This window comes from Vombatus ursinus, unplaced genomic scaffold, assembly GCF_900497805.2.
Source record: "Vombatus ursinus unplaced genomic scaffold, bare-nosed wombat genome assembly UNPS02014942.1, whole genome shotgun sequence".
In the NCBI taxonomy this organism is placed as follows: Eukaryota; Metazoa; Chordata; class Mammalia; order Diprotodontia; family Vombatidae; genus Vombatus; species Vombatus ursinus.
Window position 1 is genome coordinate 9117358 of NW_020954720.1, and position 23752 is coordinate 9141109.

Below are 23752 nucleotides of genomic sequence, written 5' to 3' on the forward strand. Positions count from 1 at the left end.
GAAGACTCAGAACTGTAACAGGGGCACAGTGAGTATATTAGCCATCAGAATATTGCTGCTGTTCCAGCTGTTCTGATATCTGTGGGCCCTTCCCTGTCTCTGTGGTGACCAACATTAGCATCATCACTATTTACATACACGGTGGGTTAGGATTTGCCAACTACTTTATGCTGCCTTATCTGATTTGATTCTCAGCATAGCTCTCAAAGGTAGGTAGTCTTCTTAAACCTATTTTTACAGATGTGGAACCTCTGGCTTAGAAAAGTTAAATGAATTGCTTATGTCCACACAGGTCCCAGAAGTGAAAGGGGTGGGATTCAAAGTCAGGTCCCTCCTTCCTCCAAATCCAACACTTGTTCCACTATACCAGCTCTAGAATTGAAATCTATCAATGACACTTGCTGGTTACAGTACACGACCAAGGACAAATTGGCCTCTAGGAATCTTAGTTTCCTCATTTGCAAATTTAGATAATGATGTAATATAGTCCCTTTCTCACAGGATTATTGTGAGACACAAATGAGATAAGATATGTAAATGCTAGAAATAATTATTATTATTAGCCTTCCCACCCTAGGCTGTGACAGGGAAGTAAAGTCTTTGCCCCAATCTAATCCCAGTCATTAATCCCAGGATTTTTGGGGCCCAGCCCTTGGGAAGGATTGATGGGTCGAGGAGCTGAGCAGAACCAAGGGTGATGAATAGGAACAAGTCTGGGCAGAGAGAAACAAAGACTAAAAGTCAGAAGAGGAGTGGAGTTGGGGAGCTTTGGAATTGGGAACAAGGAAAGAAAACCTGGGAAACTGGTTAGATTCAGTAACCTAATTTAGATTTTTTATTAGTAATTTGATGTGGTTTTTACACTATAAATATGGGACTTCAGCTCTGAAGATTAGCTTTCTCTTTGTATTTTATCTCCTTCATTGTTGGTATTTGTCACTGAATTGTAACTTTTTACCCTTTCTTATGAGGTAATGTTTTCAGGTAGTTAAAGGAGAATAGGAATCATGTGGGTCCTGTTCCCAGCTTCAGGAACTTGGCAGTTTCTTCTGAGTTTCATTTGGAGTTCTCAGGTCAAAGAAATCAAGTAAGAGAGGTATTCATGCAAACACCCTGTGTTTTTCTGTGGATAGGAAGCCTCCTTCATTTGTTTATTTTAGATTTGCAAAAATGTTCCTGTCTCAGGAGCCTAAGGGCATGTTAACAACACAAAAATTCAAGACTCATTTAAAAAAAAAAAAAAAACAAACACCTTTCAGAACACTTCATCATCCTTGTGCAATAGGACTCTCCCTACCAATCTGGAAAAGTTAAGATAAGCCGGCCAGGTAGACATGGTTTCCATTATTCCCTGATGGCCAATGAATAGAAAACCTCAGTGCAAACCAAGGAGCAGAGGCTGGTCTCACTGGAAATGGGACTAACCCATGTTTATCTTATCAAATGAAAAAAAAAAAGGATAATGGCTGCCATATTTAGTTGTAGAACTCAACTGAGGGTTTTTCTTCTCTGTTTTCTTAGATCCATTTTTAAAGTAGGTCAGAACTGCCTTGTTACCATGACATCTGTGATTTTTTTCTTTGATTGTTTTCAATGCTTCCTACAAAGTTTATCACTTATTGTACCTTATTGTCAACATGGCATCAGCAATCAAACTACCCAGCAATAACACTGCTGCTAAAATTTAACCATTATTTGAATTGATAGACTAATACAATATTGGCTTGGCTTTGTTGGGGAGGAGGAGCTGACTTTATTAACAATGAAGACTGATATTCAGATTTTCATATTAATATTCTAGTATGAATATTAGGCTTTAAGTACAGACAGAATCATAACTAGCAATTTTTGTGCCTGGGTTAATTGTTGGGGGGGGCACAGCTAGTTAATTTTTGGAGTGGGGGATAGAGTGCCAGACCTGGAGTCAGGAAGACTCATCTTTCTGAGTTCAAATCTGGCCTCAGACATCTACTAGCTGTGTGACCCAGGAATAGTCACTTAACCCTGTTTGCCTCAGTTTCCTCATCTGTAAAATGAGCTGAAGGAAATTGCAAACCACTCCATTATCTTTGCAGAGAAAATGCCAAATGAGGTCATGAAGAGTTAGACATGGCTGAAAATGACTGAACAAAAACGACAATTGTTGGGTAGAAAGGGAAGAAGGGAGAGGTTTGCTTGGCAGTGGAGTAGTCCAAGCTGAGGGACAAAATCCACCCTGGGATACCATGAGATTTCTGTGAAGCTAAGAGACTGGGTTGATACTGGAGAATAGAGTGGGTGTATAGAATCTGGGAAAAGAGGATTTGGGGGCATAACAACAAAATGGAAGTGAAGCAGTCAATAAGAGGCAGGGGGATTGGACTCAGATTTCAGCCACTAGGAGAGGAAGCATAGTTCCACTACTGCAGTAGTCACAGATTTGGACAGGCAGGGAAAGAAGCATATTCCGGGATTAGGCAGAGAAAAAAATCCTCCAGAAGGAAGCTTCCTTTGCCTCCATTAGGAGGCTAGTGGGCAAGGAACGAAATTTATCTTGGAAGAGTTGTTGGAACCCTCTAAATTTCTTGCCTTGGAGTAAAACTCCACCACATTACTGATTACCAGAATCAATAATTCAACGTTTGCTGATTTCTTTGTTGTCCAATGAACTTGACCATTTGCTTGTCTCATAGTTTTCAGCCTCCAGATCAGTGGTTTATCATTGTATCCAAGATAGAGCCTTGTGGTCCTGTGAAATCCTGATAGTCCATATATTGTCTGTTCTCTGGGCGGAATATATACGATCAGCAACAACTCTCCCAACTCACACTTAAACTGTCAGATCAGGTCCCTGGAGCAAGACTTCTCCATTTTAGGATGTATGAATAGCACCTAATATCATTTTGACCTGGTAAAATCTCTTCAATGTTATTGATAATAAATTAACATAAATTGGTTTTTACAAAATGATTTTTAAATATATACTGAAAAGATATAGCAAGAATTGAAATACAAAAATGTGGCCTGTGAATCAGGCCACAATCTACCTTCTATCTACTGGTCCATGGGGATAATGAACTGAAACTTAAAGTGGTTGCTATAAAACATTCTTCCTATTAGGTTCATATCAAGATGGAACATAGCTAATAAATGAGTCACTTTCTCACTTGCAGAATAGAGTATCTCAGCTGCTCAATTGATCCCCAGATGGAGTGGGCCAAGCTAGTTCCCTATCCATGTTGGATCGTCATTGAGTTTGGCTTATGGCAAATATTTCAATCCCCTAAAATTTCTTTCTCCACAACTTCCATTCATTGCTTCTAATTTTGCCCTCTGAGGAAGACATTGCTACATGTTGCATCCCTTCATGTGATTGGTAAATTGCCTCAAAAATTGGTGTACCTCGTGTAGAGTTGTTCTAACCAATATTGTTTTCAATCCAACCAATATTGATTGAGCTTCCTTGTGCAAGGCCATTGAGGAAGCTTCCCAGAGTTGTTTCTAGTTAGATTTTTACAGATCAGATATACCAATGCACCTCTTAGTGGAGGAGGGAATTGCATGAAGAGATGTGATCTAGCCAGTTGTGATTGTGTCAGGCAATTTTAGTTTTTGAAAGGGCTTGTGTGTGATGGGAACAGGGGGAAACAAATACATTAACTCTGAATTTGACATCCAATGTGCTATTTTTAGGTTGTAGATAGCCGTGTGTTTGTGTGTGTGTGTGTGTGTGTGTGTATGTGTATGTGTATGTGTGTGTGTTTGTGTAGAGGGTTGGGGCTAGGAATGGGAGAGGAATCAGACTATGGCACAAGTTATCTAATATTTGGGGTTGTCTGGACGGGTTAAATTAAGTGAATTAGTGAATAAACAGTGAAATCAGTTACTTCATATGAATTATTAAAATTATCAGTGGACTGTCCAGCTGTTCATGTTTCTTCCTGGACATAATAGGAAATAGCAGAGCCCAATAATAATTGCTGACCTTTATCCATTGCTTCAAATCCAGTTGCTTTTTCTCATTTCTAAGCCTCTTAGACCTCAATGCAGCATTTGACATTGTTGACTACCCTCTCCTGAATATTCTCTCCTCCCTGGGTTTTCATGACAGGTCTCCTGGTTGACCTCCTATCTGTCTATCCATGTCATTTCAGTCTGTTTTGCTATGGCAGAATCCATATCTTGGCCCCTAGCTATGGGTGTGTGTTCTCCAGGGTTCTGTCTCAGGCTTATTTTTTTTTCATTCTTTGCACCAGAGGTATCAAGGCTCACAATACTTCCTAGTGCATTCTGAACCAGAGAAAAAAATGTAACTAGGAAATATTTAACAAAATAAACAAAAATGTAATAGAGTATAATGTTATTTTGTTGTTTTTGAAATCACTATGAGGCCCAATTTGACACCCCTATTCTACATTCTCTCTGGTGGTAAACTCATCAGCTCCAAAAATATTAATGTTGATGACTCCTAAATCTATATATTCTACTCTAATTTTTTTCCTGTATTGTAGTCATCCATCACCAATTGCCTGCTGGTTGATGGGTGCAACATGGTATGGCAGAAAGGTATTTAAAGTCAGAACACCATTCCGGTTTTAAAGCTTCTGGTTTTTAAGGAGTTATTATCTTCAGTCTTTTTTGTGCCTCTTTAATTTTCTTTTCATAATTTTCTTGCATAGGTCTCATTTTTTTTCTCAATTTTTCTCCTACCACTCTTATTTGACTTTTAAAATCTTTTTTTGCCCTTTAAAAAATTTTTCTTTAGCTCTTCTAGGAATTTTTGTTGGACTTGTGTCCTCTGCATTTTTCTTTGAGGCTTTGCTTGTAGATGTTTTCAAATAATTTTCTTCTTTTGAGTTTGTGCCTTTAGTTTTTCTGTCACTTGTAGCTTTTGATGGTAAGGTTATTTTTTTTTGTTTGCTCTTTTTTTTTCCAGAATATTCTTTGACTTTGAACTTTATGTTAGAATTCATCTATGCTCACCTCTGGGAGTGGGGTGGGGGAGAGGAGATGTCTGGCCAGAGCTTCTATTTTTTATGTCTTTTTGCTATTCATGGTTCAGTTTAGCGACCTATAAATTTTTGTTGCTTCCATAGTGATGTGATCCAGAGAGAGATCTGGTAACTGCCCTCCTGGTCAGCATCCTGGCCATTACCTAAGACTGTAACCACTCTTCTCCACCCTGGAACTATGACCAAAACTGAGTAGTAGGTGACAGAGATGCCAAATTTTTCCTAACCCTGCACCCAAGACTACTACAGGGGTCCCCTGGGATCTTTTTCTGTCCAGGTATTATGTGGTCCCCTTACCATCGCTGGATACTGGGCCACTCCTTGTGCCACTGCCACAATCACAGCCCACAGACATTGCTGCTTCCACTCTGCCACACTCTGGCTAGTCCCCACACCATGTCTACTGACCTCTCTTTCTGTCTTCCTGAGCTGCCCTGGGCTGGAAAAATGACTGCTTGTGACTTTTTGTTGTCTTTCTTGCTTAGAATTCAGTTTAGAGCTTTAAAAAAGTTGTTATAGAGGGGATGTGTTGGGAGAACTTGGCAAAAATGCTTTGCCATCTTGTCTCTAGCTCTAAAACTTTTTTTTTTTAACTTGGGCAAATCACTTAAGCTCTCTGGGCATTTTTTTCATCTGTAAAATAAGGGAGCTGGATTAGATAGAATCTGAGGTCTCTTCTAACTCCAGCTCTTTGATATGATTTTATAGTCTCAATAGGAACAGCTAGGTGGTACGTAGATAAAGTGCCATACCTGGAGTCAGGAAGACCTGAGTTCAAATCTGGTCTCAGACACTTATTAGCTATGTGATCCTGAGCAAGTCACTTAACTCTGTTTGCCTCAGTTTCCTTTTCTGTAAAATGAGCTGGAGGAGGAAATGGCAAACCACCCTACTATCTTTGCCAAGAAAACCCCAAATGGCATCATGAAGAATTGGAAGCAACTGAAATGACTAAGCAAAAAAGTGTTACCTTCTGTGAAGACTTTTCTGATCTCCTTCAATGCTAGTGCTTTCCCACTGAGAGTATTTCTAATTTGTCCCATATATATCTTGTTTGTACATAGTTTGTATGTTGTCTCCACCATTAGATTGTGAGTGTCTGGAGGGCAGAGATTATTTTTGCCTTGCTTTGTATCTTTGGTGCTTGGTATATGGCCTGGCATATAGTAGGTGCTTAATAAATGCTTGGTGACTTCACTTGACTTATCTCTCCTCCCACCCTCATCCATTTATCCACCACAATTCCCAATTTGAGTTGAAGACATTTCCATTCTTCTGGTCACTCAGGTTCTAAATCTTAGGGTTATTCTCAACTCTTTTCTTTCACTCATGCTACCACATCCAATCAGTTTCTAACTCTTGTTAATTCTATTTTCTTCGTATGTCACATCCATTGATGTAATCATGGTATTTTGAACACAGATTGAAAATAGATGGGGTCTTAGAAGTGATATGGGCATCTAGGTGCCACAATGGAGAGAGTGCTGGACCTGGAGTCAGGAAGACTCATATTCCTGAGTTCAAATCTGGCCTCAGACACTTACTAGCTGTATGATCCTGGGCAAGTCACTTAACTCTATTTACCTCAGTTTCCTTATCTGTAAATGAGTTGGAGAAGAAAAGGACAAACCACTCCAGTGTCTTTGCCAAGAAAATCCCAAGTGGTTTCACAAAGAGTCAGACACAACTGAAAACTGAACAACAACAACAAAAGAGGTGATATGGTCCATCTCTGTTAATATCCTTATTTTACCTATGAAGAAATAAGCCCAGGGAAGTTAAATTAATACAGGTATTAAGTAGACTTGGGAAAAATCTTTAAAAATATTTCTCACAGATAACTTCATTTGGTGTTTTCTGACTTAGGCATTGAGCAGACACTATACTAATTTTGTATTTTTTAAATCATATTTTGACAGAAGAAAGTTAAATGTTATTCCTTACTCCAGCAAATCCCATGCTCATTCTAGTGTAACACCTGTGGGATGTCTATACTTAACACTATAGCACTTACACTTCTCAGATGGATATGTGGATACCTACACAGCGTCTGAGCTGGATTGGTTTCTCCAATCTGCTCTTACATTGGTAGGTCTACTTTCCCAGAGAAAAATCATTGTCATGTACATGTACTCAGACTCTTTCAGAATCCTTAAGGTAATATTATTCTGGGGGGGGGGCCTAAAACTTCCCCTACTCACCTTGTTAGCTCTTGAGCCCCCACCAGTGTGCTCCCATTTACACAAAATCAGCTATCCAAATGATCACACTTTTATATTTTAAACCTGACTATTTACTTAACAATAAGGCAAAAGTAATAATAATAATGATGATGATGATGATGATGATGATGATGATATCATTACAGGTACTCATAAAGTAAATATATGAACAACAAATATCAAAATCCACACATAAACTTGGGTTACATTATCTCACTAATTTACTCACTATTTGTGGAGGAAAGTGGGAAATACAGAAACTTGGTAAGGAAGCATATGGGGAGGAAAACCCATGTGCTTTTGGTAACTCACAGTTCTGAGTAGTAGGCTTTTCTGTCATTGTTCCATTCAGGAACATCTGCACTACACAAAGATGCTTCTTGGCTAACTGCTCCCCTTTTGTTCCTCACTGTTTGCCAGCTAGGCAAATCCTCTTCCCTTCTACTCTCACACTGAAATTGATGAAGCATTTATAAGCTCTTTCAACATACAATCACCCTTAAGAAGGCACTGAGAATGTGCTATGTTCCTAATTTATTTAGCAGTTCTCTTTAAGACAGAGAACTGCAAAGCTCATCAGGCTGACTCTCTCTCTGGATAATACAGACATGCCCAGGCAGCTATTCACCCACTAATATGCTGCATCAACCAATCATAGCAAATAGAGCTCTTGGCAAAGCAGCTGCAAAGCTTGTCATCCCCCTCTACTTTTCACTCTCAAATTGGAGGTTGCATCAGAGAATAATGTAAATGTCTGAGAGGTTTCACTTGTCTCAAACTTGAAGTACATTGAAGGAAATAACCAACACTAAAGCTCTTATCCAATGAACTTCAGTCTTTCTTTAACTAATCAGGAACTACCTGCTGAATCCTTTTCATCATCTGACTGCTTCAACTTCAGTTTCTTCACTTATCTCCAGCAAAGCTAGCCTTTGAACCCCTGCTGTTTACTCAGTCTTTAATATTCACTTTCCAGTTTTTCACTCTTCTAATATTCTTAATACCTTAACTCAAAAATCCCCGGGTACTCAGTGATTCACTCTTCACTCATGAAGTAAAAACTTCACTCATCTATAATATCAGTAGTCCTTATATAATCTTCCTTAGTCTCCAAAAAACTTACATGATTTTTCATTTTGCATGTTTTAAACTCAAGTTTTAAAGTGGTTATGTGCAAATGAGCTAGGGGACCACAATGCTCTACAGTTCCATAGTCTCCAAAGAGGTCCAGTTCAAACAATCTGTGCCTCTGATGATTGTATTTCTTTATACTTTCATTTTGTCAGTTTTTAATTAAAGTTCTTTCTCTTCCCCTTCAAACCATCATGCTGTTTCATATACAGAAGAGTCATCGCTTTACATACTTTACAAGGTAATTTAGGCCTTTATATTTACACCACAGTTCACTTTCTGTCCTTTTTTTTATTTTGCAAGCAAATGGCTCACAGCATATCTGAAAACTGCTTCTTTACATACAGATTTTTGCCAATTTTTATTAAAACAAAGTTCTTTCCCTGCCTCTTTAAAATACTAAACTTTTCACCTATGAAAGAGGCAATAACCCATAACCTCAACCAATAGATTTAATTCCTTTTCTTTATGTAAAAGTGCTTTTTCACACATACCTGTACTTCCTTCCTCCCCCTACCCCCTCTGCCTTGATCACTTCCTTGTCATGGCAGAGGGGCTTGTGTAGCTCAATGAAATTATGAGCTATACTGTGCAAGGTTACCCAAGATGGACAGGTCTGACAAAAGGTGATCTACTGGAAAAGGAAATGGCAAACCACTCTAGAATCTTTGCCAAGAAAACCACATGGACAGCACTAAAATGATAAAAAGAGATGACTTCGGAAGATAAGCCCATCAGGTCAGAAGATGTCCAATATACTCCTGGGGAAGAGTAGAGGACAATTACATGCAGCTCCAGTACTAATGAAGCATCTGGGCCAAATCCAAAAGGAAGCTCAGCTGCAAATGTGTCTGGTGACAAAATGAAAGTCTGATGCTATAGATGTCATAGGAACATATTGTCACTTTGATTATTTAATTTATATGTGGAATACATCATGCAAAATGCCAGGCTGGACAAATCAAAAGTCAGAATTAAGGTTGTCAGGAGCAATATTAACAATCTCAGATATGCAAATGATGCCACTCTGATGGCAGAAAGTAAAAAGGAATTAAGAAGCCTCTTGATGAAGGTGAAAGAAGAGAGTAAGTGTACAAGCTGGCTTGAAGTTTAACATAAAAAAAAATTAAGATCATGCAACTGGTCCTATTACTTCCTGACTAATAGAGGGAGAAGAAATGGAAACAGTGCCAGATTTTATATTCTTGGGCTCTGTAGATCACTGTAGATGGTGACTGTAGCCATTAAATTAAAAGATGCTTGCTCCTTGGAGGGAAAGCTATGGCAAATCTGGACAGCATACTAAAAATCAGAGACATCACCTTACCAACAAAATTCCATATAGTTAAAGATGTAGTTTTTTTCCCCCCAGTAACAATGAGAGTTGGATTATAAAGAAATCTGAGTGCCACAGAATTGATGCTTTTGCATTGTGTTGCTGGAAAAGACTTTTGAGAGACCCTTGGATGTCAAGGAGATCAAATCAGTCAATACTCAAAGAAATTAATTCATGTTATTCACTGGAAGGTCAAATACTGAAACTGAAGCTTAAATACTTTGGCCACATAATGAGAAGACAGGACTCATTGGAAAAGACACTGATGTTGGAAAAGATTAAAGGTAAAAGGAGAAGGAAACAACAGAGGATGAGATGAATAGATAGTGTCATGGAAACAATGAACATGAACTTAGACAGACTTCAGGAAATAGCAGAGGATAGAAGGACCTGGTATGCTTTGGATCCATGGGATCACTAATAGTCAGATACAACTGAATGGCTGAGCAATAACAACAAAACTTTCTGCCCTTTTCAGCACCAAACTGTTCTATATGAAAGGGCAGAACCTTAAAGGAACAATCTCTTACATTAAAATGTTGGTATTCATATGATTCGTATCAATAGGATTACATTGTTATGGTATCTGGACAAAGCTAAAAGAGTTGTATCTAGGTTCCTCTTTGCCTTGAGAACTCCCTAACCATTAGTAACAGGAAATTCATTGGGTTGGTTCAATTCTGTGGCTTATCATTGAACACTGCAATAACTCATTTGCTCAATATGCCCTGAAGGCCACTTGGACAGATAGTGAAACATTTAGGATTATGCATATTGACACATTCTGCCCAAGGTCAGACTTCATTCTCTTAACTAAGCCAGCAGTGGAACCCTCAAGTCATGAGTCACCCTGCCATGCTTTCATCTCTAGACTGCTGGCTCTTGACTAAATCTTGCCTCCACTTACACAGTCCACACATATGTCACAATTTGGGTAATCAGAGTAACTGGTAAATGGTTTCTAGTACTAGATCATTTTTAATCTTTATTAACATCTTATTGTAACAACTAAAAAAAAATCCAACCTCAAGAAATGAATGAACTCTTTTCATGGCAAAAGCACATGTCATATTAATGCCACTTATGTTTTCCCCTTATTGGAGTAATATAATAATGAAACTGTGTGTTGAAGGAATAGCTATGTGCTTCCAGCAAAGAAAAGAAAAATGCATGAGATTTAAAAAAAAATCTTTCTAAAAAATCAACTGAATATTCATTAAAAGTCCAGTATACTCAGAACATTTGACCAGATTTTCATAGGATGGCTAGAGCTGACCTAAGAGGGAATCTAGTCCAACCCCCTCATTTTATAGATGAGAACGTGAAGTCCCAGACAGGTGCCATGAGCTTCACGAGGTCACAGAAATAGAAAGTGCCAGGCCTGTGTCTCAAGCCCAGCTCTGCTGCCACTACATTTGTCCCTTGTTTCACTGTGCCAAGATACTCTTCCATTTCATTAAAAAAGAACTCATGTCTTCTAGTAAGAAATATGGCCTTTGTTAATTTACTGAACTGATAACTGATTTTTTTTTCAACAAGTTATTTTTAAGACTGTGTCTTTCTATCTCGGTCAGGAGGATATGAAGGTTGTGCACCAGAATGATCCCACAACTGTTGGAAATGAGAGCATAAGGTAAGGACAAATAAGACAAAGAGTTTTAGGAGTATTTGAAGGAAAGAGCATTAATTCCTGTGAGAGATTAGAATAGGCTTCATGGTGGACATAATATCTGAGCTGAAGCTTGAAGGAAGATAAGGAGGAAGTGCATTCTAGGCAGGAGAGATGACTTGTGTGAATACATGGACTATTGAGCTCAGGGGAGCAGCAAGTAGTATGACTTGCTTGAAATGAAGAGAACATAAAAGAAAATAATGCAAAGCAAGGCTGGAAATCAGTTGCAGAGGACCTTAACTGCTACAGGGCATGTATTTTATTTTAATGGTAATATTTTAGAGGTGGGAGCCACCAAAGTTTTTGATCAGAAGTGTCATGGTCATATCTCTGCCTTAAGAATATTATTTTGAAAGTTGTGTGAAGAATTTATTACTATGGGGAGGCAAAGAGACCCATTAGGAAACTATTAGAATAGCTCTGGAAAGAGATGATGAAGGCCTGAACAAGACTGATGATCAAGTAAATGGAAAGAAGGGTACACATGCCAGGTGTTGTGGAGGTAGGATTTATAGGACTTAGATATGCAATTTGAGAATCCTTCCTATAAGTAATTGAAGTGTTACTAATGATAGCTAGTATCTATGCAATGCTTTAAAGTTTGCAAAGTGCTTTACAAATATTAACTTCATCTTCACAACAACCCTGATAGGCAGGTGCTGTTATTATTCCCATTTTATAGATAAGGAAACTGAGGCAGTGAAGTTAAATGAGTTACCCAGGGTCACAGAGCAAGTAAGTATCTGAGGACAGATTTACATCTTTCTGATTTTAAGTACAGTGCTCTATCTACTACTGCTTCATTTTATTTTATTTTTGAGGCAATTGGGGTTAAGTTACTTGCCCAGGGTCACACAGCTAGTAGGTGTCTGAGGCCAGATTTGAACTCAGGTCCTCCTGACTTCAGGGCTGGTGCTCTGTCCTCTGTGCCACCAAACTGTCCCTGATGCCTCGTTTTAAACAAAACAAGAAACACAAATGGCACTTTATCATTGCTTGGTTTGTTGTAATAGCATGGCACCTACTAAGGGCATTGTGATGAATTCTCTGGCCACAGCAACCCTTGAAACAGAGAGGAATAAATACTAGCACTCCTCTGCTTCTATAGTGAGGGCCATGGAGTGGCATGAGGGGGCAGAGGTTGGTAAGAATTACATGGTTTGGGGATCATCTAAAAATATTACCTCAGCTATTGGTACTCTAAATTGAAAGTCTTTGTCAAATGACCATTATTCTAGGGGAAGAAATGAAATATACAAATATTAATATTCTTGCAATAAATGAAATCAGGAAACAAAAGGAAGTTGTAGCCAAATGAAAGAATGGCTTATACATTCTCCTTGGAGAGACAAACAAAGAATTTGGAGGAGTTGGTTTGCTCACAAGTAGAAAGAAACTTCATTTCATGGAAACATTTGGTCATCTAATCTTACAATGATCACATTGAACGCAAGCAAAATTAGACCACAAAGAAGATAACTGCAAGGTGTGTACCAATGAGAGGTAGCATGGAATGGTGGATAGAATTGGTCTTGGAGACTGGAAGACCTGAGTTCAAATCCTGCCTCTAATGAATACTGGCTGTATGATACTGGCTAAGTAATTTAAGTTCTGCGGGCCTATAGAATTCTCTAAAACTATTAAGTTGCAGAGCAGTTATTAATCTACATTAGTAGAGGGGTGCCCTCTACCAAATAAAATCACAGATTAGGACCAAAAAGAAAAAAAAAGTAACATCTGTAGCAGAGAAATTCCATGAAGATTTGACAAGCTCTTCCAAACCAAGTCAATGTATAAAGTGATATTTGGTGCCTTCAATGTGAAAGTGAAGCCAGAAGAAAAAAGCAAAAAAAGTTGGAAAATATGGTTCCAATATAAGACTTTGAAAAAAAAAAGCCCAAACAGAGTCTCATATCTATATATCATGAGTATTTTCTTCAAGAAGAAGAGTAGGGATACATTAGACATTTCAAGCCCTAAAAGACATGAAATGAAATTGACTATATCTTAGCAGGCAGAAAACAACTGGCTTCTATTATGGAAGTCATATTAGAATCAACTGTCTGTGTGCACTTGGACTATTGATTAAATAGCACAAAGACTACCATCAAATTAGAAAAACAAATAAAGACCAGATGACCTCACATAAGATACCTCAGGAATAGGGAAAAAAAATAATACAGCTATTTCTTATTGAGAGGACAATCACTCAATGAGTATTTTTAAGGCTCTTCCTCCTCCTCCTAAAAGCATTTATATAATGCTTTAAGGTTTGCAAATTGGTTTATATATCTGCTCTCATTTGATCTTACTTGCCAAACACTGTGCTAGGCACTAAGGATACAAATACAAAGATTGAAACACTCCTAACTCTGAAGGAGATTGTATTGTAACTGCTGAATACGTGGATACAAATCCCATCTCTGACACATATTGGCAGTATCAGTTTGAAGGAGTCATTTGACTTCTCAGTACCCAGGGCAACTCCCTGAAACTATAAATTTCAGAAATTTCTGATCTGTGTTGGTAGAGGAAGTTTTCTCACTAAGGGTTCCCTACACCCACGAAACCACACAAGTCCAGAGCTACCTCAATCTCCTAAAAATTTCTCATTGAATTGATCAAAACAAACAAAACAAATAAACAAACAAACCTAGTCCTGAACATTTGTTTCACCAACATTTATCTCATTCCTCACAGGAGGACAATCAAGTCACGGAGGTAGGAATGAGAGTGGCAATGATGATACAATGCAAAGTCAATCAAATGGTAGAGTCCCTCTTTGAACTATCTACAAAGGAGAAAAAAAGAGATCAAGGCTTGGTGTCCTTGTGTCATAGCAGATGACTCTCTGATGCCAAAAGGTGAAAATCCAAGAAAACTAGCAGTTAAGTGTTTGAGGACACTGACAAAATGGAAATGGTTTTATGTTTTCCTTTATATATTCTGAATGTTTTTATTTGCTTGCTTGATTTTTTTAGTTTGTTTGAGGGGTGGTGCATATATTTTTGTAGTTGAAGCTCAGGTTATTATCAAAAGCAAAAGCTTTCTTATTCATCATGGATGCTCATCAGTCATCATCCTGGTTATAACAGCTGCAAAGAATCCATGAGTATAAAATATTCAATTTCCATTACTGTGAATAAATAGATTGTTTGTCTCAAAGATCACCTTCTTTTTACTTGGCAGGCTCTATTTCATGCTAAAAAGCACAATTTCTAAATTCCTACTTCTAGGGCTTCAAACTCTGCTTCTCTTCTTGGCTTTTAAGGCTATCCACAGATTGCCTCCCATCCCACTGAAACTTATTTCCAATGGCATCTGCTATTTCCATCAGACCAATGGATGTCCTTACTATCACTTAGAGAGGTTATTCACCAGGAAGTCTTTGCTTCTTCTGTTGGGCTTCTGGGCTGAGATATATTCCACCACCTCATCTCTGTCTCTACAAATCATAAGATTATAGAGTTTTGACAGATGAGGAAACTGAGGCCTAGAACGGATAAGTGGCTTGCTGAAGGTTATAGAAGTCATAAGCGGCATAACCAGGATCCTCTGACTACAAATACATTCTTCTTTCTACCATATCATACTGCCTCCTTCTTATCCTTCAGTTTCCAACTCAAACCCCACCTTGTCTCCTAATTTTTCTCTGACCACTCCAGCCTACACTAATCTCTTATTTCTCTAAACTATTGTATTTAGGGTCAGTAGTACAATTCAGTCACTAAGGAATCATCATAGTGCAGTGATACCCAAGAGTCAGAGGAGCTGGGCTGTTGATCCTGCTTGGTCTTTTATTATCTGTGTGACAGTGGGTAAGTTGCTGAACCCCTCTGGGCCTCATTCTCACTTCTGGGAAATGAGGGTGTGGAACTACAAAACTTCTAAGGTCTCTTTTTAAATCCATTGTTCTCCATTCATTTGAAGTATGTTCATTTTGTCTTCCCAATTAGATTGTAAGCTCCTTTAAGGCAGAGGCTATGGTTTATCTCCCTTCCCTTCCTTTCCTTCCTCTCTTTTCCCTCTCCCTTCCCCCTTTCCCCTTCTTTCCCCCTTCTCATCCCTTTCCTTTTCCCTTCATTTTCCCTTTCCTTCCCCTTCCCCTTTCCCATCTCTTTCCCTTCCCTTTTCTCTTCATTTGCCCTTTCCCTTTCCCCTTCCTTTCCCCCTTCTCCTTCCCTTTCACCTTCCCTTTGCTTCCCTTCCCATTTCAATTCCCCCCCCTTTTTTTTCTCAGTACAATTGGGCAAACATTTGTTAAAGACCTCCTGTGTGCGTACAAGGAATTGTGCTAAGCCCTGGGGATCCAGACATCCACATGTAGGGCCTAGCACACTGTTTATCACCGCACATAGCGCCTAGCACAGCAGGCACTCAATAAAAAACACTTGATGACTGATTCTTTCAGCCCCTGGTCATATAAACCCATGTTTATAATAATGGCTATATTAATAGAGAGTTACCCTCTCAGACCTTGGAGTATGAGTAGGTTATATGATCCCCATTCTCCTGAAGCTATAGTATGGGGGAGAAGTATGTGGAGATCAAGCTGTCTTGGTCTTTCCAGTACTGGCTATTGTTCCCAAATTTCTCAAGCTGTTTTGTGTTTCCTTTGCTTTGTTCACAGCGCAGTCAGCAATCTCTTGGTCACATTGGGTCAGGACTACAAGTTTTAGCATTCAGTTTATGAACTCTACAATGCGTTTTCCAGAAACAACATCTGGCTATAGGGAAGACTGCATGGCTAGCTGGAGGGGTAGCCCTGGAAGCGATAGCAGGTTATCAGGAGTTCAAACTGCTGTAGGCCTATTTTCTCTGCAGTGTTCTTTTCTTATTCCTCAGCAGTCTGGCAAACACTCCCCTGTCTCCCCTTTGCCTCCTACAATGTAAAACTGCATTATTTACACCACCTCATCCGAGAGACATTCTTGAACTGTATCAAGGGCAGTTCTGAACAGTGAAGCATGCAGAGGAAAAAAAAAATCTTCTCTATCAGGAGATTGTGTTTCTGTATACAAACTACAAGTGTTTCAGCTAAGCTTGAGAAGAAAGAAAAAATACTCTTTACTCTAGTTTGATGGAAGACATCTGTTTCAAAAGCTATTGAATCAAGGACCAGAAATATTTATTTTAAATACCTTCAGACACTCAAGGATCTATCTCTCTGCCCTCCTATCATAGTTTTGTTATGGCAGCACATTTTCTTTACTCTTAAAAAATCCCCAGAGTTGCACATCTTCCCGCCTGAGCATTGCTATTAGTTATTTAGGGTCTTTAGGGATGAACTCAGCTGACTCCCACTGGTTTTATTCAGGAAGGTTTGGAGCTCTTTTGCTGACATTGATCAGTCACATGACTCAATTAATTTCTTGCTACTTTGATAAGTTTTTATGATTACTTCTCAAATAACTATATATTTCTGAGCAGTAATAAATAGCAACAAGAAAGGTCCAAGATAATTTGCCATTCAAAGACAGAGAAAAATGAGGATCTGCAGATATTTGATAGAGTGAAAAATATACTCTGGGGAGTCAGAGGCCTGAGCTTTTCCATTTCACTTCTGCTTAGAACTAGCTATGTGACTGTAATCACAACAGCTAACATTTACATAGCACTTTAAGGTTTGCAAAGCATCATATATATTATCTCATTTTATTCTCACAAAAATCCTAGGAAGCAGTACTATTCTCATTTTATAGACAGAAAACTTGGGTTGAGAGAGGTTTTGTCTTACCCTGGATCACAGTTAATAAGTTTCTGAGGCAAGTTTTAAACTCAGGTCTTCCTAACTCCAAATCTTCATTTTTTACCCTACCTAGCATTTTAGGTAAGTCACTTAAACCTCAGTTTTCTTGTCTGGAGAATGAGGGAGATGGCTTATATGGTTTCCAAAGTCCCTTCTAACTCTGACAATATATGAATCTACTGAAATTTGAAGGTGGTAGTTTCACTGCTCAGCTGGTAAGATCACCCCCAGCACTCATTATCTGAAGCTACAAATGCCTATTTTATTCAGGAAACATCAAGGCAGAAAGTGAGTGGCCTATCCTAAGGATCACTAAAGTGCTCAAAAAGTGTTAAATGTTTCAAGATTTTGAAAAGCAGCACATTAAGTATTAAAAATTGCCAACTTTCATGTATGTTCTTTCCTTATTACTTTGCAAAATTTCCCCTACTTTTGTGCATGTAATATTAATACAGATATGGTTAACCATCATATTGTATCCCAATTTCTTTTTGATAGTGTAGTGTAGGGCAATACACATCAAAAGGGGGATTGGGATCAAGTCAGTAACATACATTTTATTTTTTAATAATATTTTATTTTTTCCCAATTACATGTAAAAACAATTTTTAACATTCATTTTTGAAATTTTTTGACTTCCAAATTCTCTCTCTCAGGGCAGCTAGGTGGTACAGTGGATAGAGCACTGGCCCTGGATTCAGGAGGACCTGAGTTCAAATTTGACCTCAGACACATAATAGTTACTAGCTGTGTGACCCTGGGCAAGTCACTTAACCCCATTGCCTAGCCAAACAACAACAACAACTACAACTACAACAACAAAAATTCTCTCTCTCCTTCCCTCCCCTCCCCCTGAGATGGTAAGCAATTTGATATAGGTTATACCTGTTCAATTATAGCATACATTTTATAAGACAAGATTAAATAGAATAGCCTCTGACAGAGATGAATAAATGACCGTGGGTTATTAGAAGACAAGTCTTCCACTTTCCACCCCATTTCTATTAGGAAGAACCTAGAATATATGTGTTTTCTCATTTTGTCTCACCTCACAAACTCCCTCCCCCCCCACCCTAGCACACTTTTCTGTCCTTTTTCACTTGAACGTTTTCCCATGGAAGGACTCCTGGTTGGAGAAAACAGGTGTTTCAGCACAAACCCTTGGGGGCATAATTGAGGCTTAATGCTACTTATTTAAAGAATTGAGCAAGGTATGGAAACCTTGTTTTGACACAGGTTAGCAAAAATTTTTACTTAAATAAATGATGATTTGTCATTAAAAAAAATACTCCTGACTCCACCAGTTTCAACTTGCTAACTATTTGAAATCACTAGTGATGTCAAACTTTATGCTTTGAGGTCTAAGGGTTCTGATAATATTGGAGACATCCTAAAAGAAATGTCTTAGTTCTTGAGCCAAACCTTTGGGTAACTTTGGGAGTTGGGGGTTGTTTTCCAGATGTTAATAAATAACAAATGCCAAGGAGTCTCTGAAATTTGGGGTACAGGAAGAGTACAATGAGAAGTAATGATAAAGTGGGGCCTTATTTTTCTTCCCACCTCCCTTCTAAAACACCAGAATTCCTGTTGCAACAAATGAATACGCAAGGATGGAGATGATCAAAAAGGTTTTTGAAGCTTCTTTTGGGTCCTGAGTGTGTCAGCAGTAGTGTGTTTCAATGAGGACCCTAAATTAGTAGGCGTCTATTCTGTGAGTGTGTAAATAAACATCTCCCCTAGATTAAAGTTAAAATACGGAGCTGGTTTACAGTGGAGGTACCAGGGAATCTGGCAGATGGATAATTAAGAGTTTAGGCTGCTTAAAGCTCACACCTGTGGTGGAGGTCTGAGCTTGCTCCTCATTAGCTTCCTCATAGAAGCGAAGGTGTGAAGCTTATCTACAAATCCTGAGGATTTTAAGGCTCAGTTTCCTCCCACTGGATCTTCGGGGACTTCGAGGGCAGCCCAGATGCCGTCCCAACCCCCATCATGCCCTTTCTCCTTCCTCTCCTCAATTGCAGCTTTAAAAACGTCTAGAGAAACAGCCCTCCTTTGAAATGCCTTCATCTCTGATAAAGATTATTGACCTTCAGGGTATAGCTATTATTCTTCCAACTCATTATCACGCTTACCCCCAGTTGAGATTGGATTTAAAAAAAAACAAAAACTTAAAACTGAGGTCTTAAAAAATTTGTTCAGGTGCCCAGAAATCTTTTAAGGACTTGGACGACACACTTTGCAAACCTAAAGGTTGATGATAATAACAATAATAACAATCATAGATCTGCAGAGGGAAATGGGAAGGTAACTTTTATTTGTCCTGTGTAGAAGTCTCTGATGTTCAGGTTTGGCATTTCTTTCTGAGAACCCTCTTTTGGGGAATAGACTCTAGTGCCAGAATAAAGTATTGGTAAACTAGGGCCTTGCCTGATAAAATTCCTTGGAGAGAGGTTTTCTTTTCTTTCTTTCTTTCTTTTTTTTTTTTAAACACTATCCTTGATAGTTTTATCTGATGATGGACTAATTAATCTTAAGGAATATTCCATAATCTTCCCATTGTGATGGGTTAGTTTTTAACCTGATTACTTCATTTAGTAAATTCCCCTGTCTTTGGCATCCAGTTTGGGTGTTGAGAGATGGGGCTAGTCAGTCCCACCAAGCACAGCTCTTCAGGGTGCAAGTGAGCCACCCTCCTACTTTTCTACCCTCGGTGAGCGTAACAGCTGCTCTCTATACAAAAGTATTCCTCAGTCAGACTTCATGCTTTACTACTGCCATGTACAACATGACATATTGTTGGCTCCAGGGTAGAACATGTGACCTGACCATACTCTTGCTGTAACAAAGGAGAGATTTATTTCTGAAGAAGTGGAACTTAAGTTTTATGGTGGATTGCTACTTATTTAAACTCATAATGACTTGACTCAAACTACAGAGAGTGGGGGAGCAGTAAATCTCAATAGATATAATGCCAGCCTATCACAGAGTTATTTGTGATAAAGAGCAAAGGGGCTTTTGGTGACAGGAGTTTCAGGTAGTTGCTCTCCCTTTGCAATCCATGACGAGAGGTGCTGGCTGAAATGACTTTCAAAAGCTTTGGAAGCTCTTCAAGGAATGCTTTCCACTTTCCATTACTCAGATTTACACCCCTATATCTGGTCTGGGCAGAAGGGGCCAAGGCTTTCAGCACTCTGGATGGTTCTCCTCTGAGAGTAGAAACACTATTCTTCATGAGTTTTTTTAAGGAAGGCGCTTGACTGTTTTGATCAGGGCAGAATTCACATTTCTTCCCCATATGGAGTATAAACAAAAGGAGAGCTAATAAAATTGCAACTTCTGTGCTAAAGGATAGAGAAGAAAGGAAAAGGAGATCAGTTCTTATTGCTACTCTCCTGCCATTTGGAAAAATGCCTGTTTTGACTTTGTTGATTTCTTATTTTGTAAACCCTTAGGGGTCAGCGATTGAGTCTCCTGAGGTTATAGCTGGTTATAGCATCATTCTATCTCTAGGGGTGGCCATTCATTTGAAAAAAGTTTGATTGAATGAATACTATAATAAATAAAAGGCTCTTTGCTGCAAGGGACACAGTGATATACAAAAGCAACCTGATAATAATAGAGTGATCTAGAGTATTTAATGAATGATGTTCTGATTCTTACAGTCCCCAGGCTTTTATCCCAGTACCAATCCTCCCCATGATATCAAATCTGAGTTTGTAGGATCATAGATTTAGAGGTTGATGGGACCTTTCAGGTTATCTAGTCTACCCTGCCCATTTTCCACCAGAGGAAACTGAGGTCTAAAGAGGTTAGGTCACTTACCCAAGGTCATACAGGTAAATAGGTGACAGAGCTAGGAGATTTCAAAGATCTCCTCACTCAAGACCTAGCACTCTTTCTAAGGCATCAAGGTCTTACCTTGACTTTCACTGAAATCTTTTATAGAAAAATGCTAATTGAAACAATATAGCTTCAGTAGACTATTATATGGGCTATCTGCAAAAGAGAATTAAGTTTTCAGAAAGATTATTCATTAAGTGTACTTCATGAAGAGACTAAAACAACTCATTATTGACAATATCCTTTAGTATTTCTAGGTAGGTCAGCAAATAGAGTAACATCACACATATTCAGTATAACAAATGAGATCTAAAGTGTATCATTTTGTCACTACACTGACCCCACTTTTAGTGATGCTATTTGGTAAATTAAGGCAGCTGGTGGCACAGTGGATAGATCACCTGGCCTGGTGTCAGGAAGACCTGAATTCAAATCCACCCTCAGACACTTACTAGCTGTGTGTCCCTAGGCAAGTCCTTTAACCCTGTTTGCCTCAGTTTCTTCATATATAAAAACAAGCTGGAGAAGGAAATTGCAAACCACCCCAGTATATTTGCCAAGAGAAACCCAGATGGGGTCACAAAGAGTTGGACAAGACTGAACAACAACAACATTTGGTAAATTAATAGCACTATTATTCCAAACATTTGGGACTTGTTTTTGTGTATGCTCTATCCAGCAGGATAAGTTATCCTGGAGTCATTCAACAAATTCATTCATTCATTCAAACATTTATCAATATATTAGGTATATAGAAGACAATTCCAGTAACTGAAGGAAACATAAAATTTAGATGACTTGGTTCCTACACTAAATGAGCTTATAATTTGTGATTACCTTACTAAAATATTTCATACTAAGATGTGATTAAGTTATCAGCTTCTCAGAGGAAATGTATATTGCCAAGAACAGTGTAAGGGGAAACTGTGTGATGAGAAATAAATTGTTCAATAGATTAAGGGACCCCAATTTTGCTGAAGAAAAGATGGATTCAGTATACTTCAGAACACAAGTGCACACAATTCCATACAGCTGGCATTCTTAGTTAAGCAGTGCTTCTGGGCTGGAACAGCAGGTGTGTTCCAGGTCAATGTTGATGGAAACTGGCACAGCTGTAGCTGGAATTTTTTAGCAAATGTCTGCATTATGCCTACATCTCAGTTCTGGGATAGGAATGGATTAAGACTCACACCATCAAAAAAACCACTGAGACTGGCTTCATGAGTGAAGTTATCATCACCCAGTGTAATCAATGACATTGTGTTTATGCTCATCTGGATGTCATTAACACTCTTGAGACTGGTGAAGTTCCACTAACAGTTTCCACTGTAATCAAGGGGCCTGTTACTACATGTTACCTAAGTAGGGTTTAGAAAGGAATCAATGGCGAGGCTGTAGGATTAAAGAGACAATACTCTGGAAGATGGCAGTTAGGCTGGAGCCCAAGTCAGATAGCCACATTGAGAGTTTAAACAGGGCAGGGCCACAATCTGTTTTAGGAAAAGCTTATTTCCTGTCTGTCATAACCTCCAATAGTATTGTGGGCAAATGATTAAATAATTGCAATCCAAGCAGTCACTGTCATTGGTTGCAAGGCTGTAAATTCATTGGCAAAGCAGATTTGGTGGGGAAAATCCTTTGGGAGGATTCATAATACAATGTTAGTATTAACACAATATACAATACATTAATAATAGGTCTTTCTAGCTATCCCAAAGATAATCAGAAATAATTTTTCCTACCAAAAAAAATCTTTCCAGGTTATCTTTTTATTCTTCTTTCAATTACCTTGTTCCATTGTTTGTAGTCCATTATTATTATTTTATTAGCTATATAGCAAGCACTCCATAGCAGGGATAGAGGCTTACATTCAGTTTTTACCCCTTTGGTATTTCAAAAATCTGTAATTTCATAGGATTGGATACTTTCTCCCCTAATATAGATCATAGCCCCCCTGCTGCCTCACTCTCCCAAACTCTTAGTAGATAGTCTTTGAGAGTTATGGATGAAAGGTCCTTATTCTGCAGCTGACCTGGTGATAAACCCTTCTAATCTGAGTTAGATGAATCTTCATTTAAGAATTCATTATAGTGGTGGTGTCAAACTCAATGGAAATTCAATAGAAACATACATAAGAATCCCTGCAGACACATATTGACTTAGAAAACCACATATTAATATTATGTGTTCTACTGTATTTTTATTTATTTTGCTGAATATCTCCCAATTACATTTTAATCCCAGCATCCTAGAGGTGTTGATGGCCAAATGTATCACCCTTCTGCATTATGGGGTTGTTATTCCCAGCCTTTTTAGCTTACTTGGACTTGCCAAAGTTTGTCTCTAAAAGCCTAGACTTCAATGGCCAAAAGTCACCTCCTAACAACAAAGATAAAGGGGAATAGGACTTCAGAGGGTGAGATTCTGGTTTAACAGACATTAAGAAAGACAAACAAATATGTAAACATTAACTGAATAGGGCTTTTCCAAACAAAGGCAGTTATATATATTTTAAAGCAAAGCTGCTACTCCATCCATTCTTCAAAAAAATAAAGAAAACTCTAAAAGGTCTGTTGGCTTTTGTTTGTTTGTTTTAATAAATAGGAGAACACTGATTCAACATGAGGATGCCAGATAAAAGAACAAGGATTTTTTTTTATTCACTCAACAAGTAATATTAAGTGCTTACATTGTAAGGGGCTCTGTGTTCCATACAGGGATCCATAGTCCCTGACCTAAAAGAGCTCATATTCTAATAAGTATACACACGCACACACACACACACACACACACACACACACACACACACAC